Source organism: Pseudomyrmex gracilis, unplaced genomic scaffold (genome assembly GCF_002006095.1).
Source record: "Pseudomyrmex gracilis isolate BER0280 unplaced genomic scaffold, ASM200609v1 scaffold_1331, whole genome shotgun sequence".
In the NCBI taxonomy this organism is placed as follows: Eukaryota; Metazoa; Arthropoda; class Insecta; order Hymenoptera; family Formicidae; genus Pseudomyrmex; species Pseudomyrmex gracilis.
The window spans coordinates 8,842-13,055 of NW_018021915.1; the positions used below are offsets into that span (position 1 = coordinate 8,842).

A 4,214-nucleotide genomic window follows, 5' to 3' on the forward strand; every position below is an offset into this window, starting at 1 on the left:
GAATAAATCTGTGTCCAATAATTTTGTGTCCAATAATTTGGTGTCGAATCGATCGGTGTCGAATCGTACTGTGGTCAAACGGAACACGCCCAAGGTTTGAGCAGCTAATCGTACCTTCATCTTTTCATTTTTGAAATCAACATGTCTGTGTCTAATTTTAGTTGCTAGATGAAGTCCTTCTTGTTCTTGTTTTTTTACAAGCAAAGTTGAATAATTCCAATTAATAATATTTCCATTACTATCTGTGAACCATCCTTTTGCAGCCAATGTATTTCTTATTAATTTTAACATATGGCAAGCATCCAACATTACAGTTATGGGCTCTTGAGTTACAGGATGTTGAAAGTAAGTTTTTAGTTTATCAAGAGAAGTTGTGATCTTAGCGCCTAGCTCTTCAACCATAGAAATATTTGCAGAAGCACCATCAAAAGTTATGTTGCAGATTGAAATACCATGAGCATGTGCAACATGCAATATATCATTTAATATATTACTCTTTTCTTTTCCTGTTAACGTTTTGATAAAATAGTAAGCAATAACAATGTTAAAATATCTATTAATACCTACTAACATAAAAACAAAAACATTTGTTGCTGCAGTCAACAACAAATCGGTATCACAGTCATTAATTTTATTTCCGACATCAACAAATCCATGCTATTGCTTTCCATCGCGTATTCCACATGCTATCTAATTGCCATCTCATCACATGTTAGCGAAAAATACAATTTCTTTCCTACAGCTTCAGCTTCTCGGCATAATTCTGACACATACTTTAGCGCAGTAATCGGAATTCCCGGCTCATTACTGGCTGAACCTAACCATTTTCTGATTGTGGTTTGATGAGGCAAAATATTCATAAAAGTCTTTCTTACATATTCGTATGCTGCCGGCAAATAAAAATGTAAAGTGCATGCAAAATGTTTTAATTCATCAGGAAATGGTCCTTGTTTTTTGTGTAAATGTCTGTTTATTAATTGTTGAATTATTGGACATGTTTTCTACAGAAAACAAATTTATAATACACATTTAATTAACAGATATTGAAAAAATCAATTATACATGATTGTCAGAAATTTCATTTGTCAAATTTAAATCAAAAGTACAATTATACCCTTAGCCTTAATAAACTTATTACATTTAATATATCCATACTAGAATCCGTCACCAAGTTCTTTTTTCTTAACTCTTGAATTAAATCTTTGAACGTTTGGACTTTTGTCAGCAAGCGTTTATTCTTGCGTTGTAACAATAGTCTTTCTTTTCTTATTTTCTTCAATACTAACACAAATCGATTCCATAAAATATCGTTTTTAAAATCTTGTTTTATAAAACTACCGAATTTCTTCAGATAACGAAATTTTTTTGTTGAAGCACTATATGCATCACATTCGGAATCATTTTTCCTAAAAACAAATATTAGCATAATATTTAGTTATATTATACTTGAGTTAGTAAAGGAGATCATAAAAACGAATAAATATATTACCTCTTTGAACATTTCGTGGTTTCATTCGTTGTGTGTGTTTCTAAAGAACTATCAATATTCATATTTTNTTCTGTTTTTTTCTCTTTGTCACAATCCATTTTGGCTGTAGAGTCTTGGAAATTTCTAAATACAAAAATAATCAAAAGTTTTAAACCAATAGAAGAAAAATTGATTTATATTTTATAATACTGAATTTGAATACTTTACATTGGAATATTTTCATTGGATTGTACGTATGTATTTAATTCATAAACATTTACTCGCAGAATAGCATTTTTTTTCAAAAGTGGCTTATCACAGAATTCTCTATAATCTTCAGGTTTGAAGTGTTGAGTACATACAACAAGAGTTCTAACATCATTTTTCTTCAACACTTTTAACCACTGGTTTTGTACATCTAGATTCTTTGGCAACCTAAAAATATAACCATGCATGAAAGAAATATAACACTAATAAAATGACACTAATTTGCTTATAATAATTACACATCTATAAAAAATAATATGCGAGTTTTTCAGCGATTGCTCCATTCCACATACACAACAACAATTTATCATTTTGTCAATTTTCTTGTAAAAGATTCTGATTCTAACCACAATAATTAACTTTGTCAAGATCACAACAGCCAAACCCGTGGCCATATTGAATTTTAGCCCCACTACTACTTCCATTATATCCCACCACAGACATTGATAGACAGAGAGAGAGTTACTATTCTAAGTATGTTGTCTCTCTCAACGTTGAAGACATCTTTTCAGCCAACCGCGCAGTCTATATATTATACGTCTATGATAGTTCCAGCGGCCACCGGCCGCCGCCAATGGTGTATGTTAGATATGTAGTACGTAGTGTTAGGTGCTGGCAAAAAGTGTGACGGGCTACATCAACTAAAGTTATATTTGATGAGTATATTTGAAAAGTTTTACATTTCTTATTTAAAAATTATTGAAACAGTGTTTTAATTATTAAAAAGTGATAAAAAGTAAAACAAAGCACTAAAAAATAATACAATAATAAAAAGTAAAGCATATGTAAATTACTTTTGTAAACCAAATATATTTATAACTTTAAGTATTTTTTTCACCATANTAAAATATTATAATAAGTGATAATAATATAAAAAATAAGCTAGAGAAAGACAGGATATTTAAATAAGTTTTAATTATATATTAATATTAAAAATAAAATACTTTATTTGGCAGAATCACAAAGAATACCAACATTTGTTGCAAGGGCAAGGAAAACTGCCAAAACCTTACCGGTATTCATAAAATAAAAGTATTTTACATGATCACAGTAGAATAATCACAATAAAATCGCAGAAATTCTAATAATTGTTAAAAAAAACATTTTTTTATATCTTTTCAAAAGTAAAAAAATAAATTTTAACATTAAATACATTTATATTTTATAATATATAAAATTATACTGTAATTTTAGTATCTAATTTGTATTTTACAATAAAAAATAAATTTTCTTATTATAATGAATAAACTAATAAGTATTATAAATAAAGATTAAAATAAATAAAACTAAATATTGCACAAATGCAGGTACAAATGATTTGCTGAAAGAAACGAGGTTAATTTGTACTTAAATAACTACCATGGAATACTCGCAAGCTTTACTGGCTATTATCGCGGAAGAATGGCAAATGCAATTTAACATAACTACTCCCGGAATTTCAAACTGTAACGAGAAAAAAAAGAATTATTGCATCCAATCAGAACGGACGCATTGTAGCTTGTCATTCCGACTATATTTTGAATAAGAANTTTATATTTTTCTAAAAGTTTCTTAAATAATTCAAAAATATTATTTGCAGAGCAATCTGTAGCATCTAATGGCAATAATTCTAATAATTGAGGTTTTACTTTTTTATGAAAGAATGAAATGAATTGTACAAGAACACATAAAATTTTAGTCTCTGCAATATCCGTGCTTTCATCAATTAAAATAGAAAATTTTTGTTNTTGTAAAATATCAATCATTTTTTCTATTTCACGTTTCGCGATTACTTCTTTAATAATATTGGTGCACTTATTTCGAGCTANTGAAAGATCTTGCATGATTGCAGAATCAATACAAATATCTTTTAGCAAAGGAACTAAATGATTTGCGGTAAGAAGAGAAACATTATGCTCTGCAAAAAATGCTGCTAATTTAATTTCAGCCCGTTTAACATTACTACTATGAAAATTAGCAAAGCTTTGAGACTTTCTAGGATTAACAAGAGTTTGACTTTGACTTTGAGAATTACTCTGATAGTTTTTAATATGTTCTGTCCTCTGTGAGTGCCGTATTAAATCTGATTTACAGCATCTAATGGTAATATTGCGCAAAATACAAATTGCTTTATTTTCTGTAGGATGAGGAGCCAGCCATCCTTTAAATAAATCTTCGTTTAACCACGAATTATAAAATAATCTTGCACGCGTTTTTTTAATAACTCCTTTCAAAATATTTGATTCCATTTTGCGTTATATTTGTTTGTTATATCGCGCATTTCTTTGTTACTTCAACAATATAAATAAACAATATAAATATAAATAAATTAAAAATTTTTAAAATGTACTTACCAGTTTAATTTAACCTTACTTGATAGCCCGTCACATTTTTCGCGCCAGCACCGGCAGCACCTAACACTACGTANTGTATATACAGCATACATCACTGGCGGCGGCCGGTAGTCGCTGGAATTATAACTAGATGCGTCGCGCATGCG

General features: G+C 29.2%; 1 long non-coding RNA gene across 1 annotated transcript; it reads right to left on the reverse strand.

The window, feature by feature from the left end:
• Positions 1-1,562: 1,562 nt before the first annotated feature.
• LOC109862069 lies at positions 1,563-1,901 on the reverse strand. Its single transcript, XR_002251082.1, has 2 exons — positions 1,697-1,901; positions 1,563-1,612 (listed from the first exon to the last, which is right to left on the reverse strand). It is a non-coding gene; the product is annotated as an uncharacterized LOC109862069 (long non-coding RNA).
• Between the last annotated feature and the right edge of the window lie 2,313 nt (positions 1,902-4,214).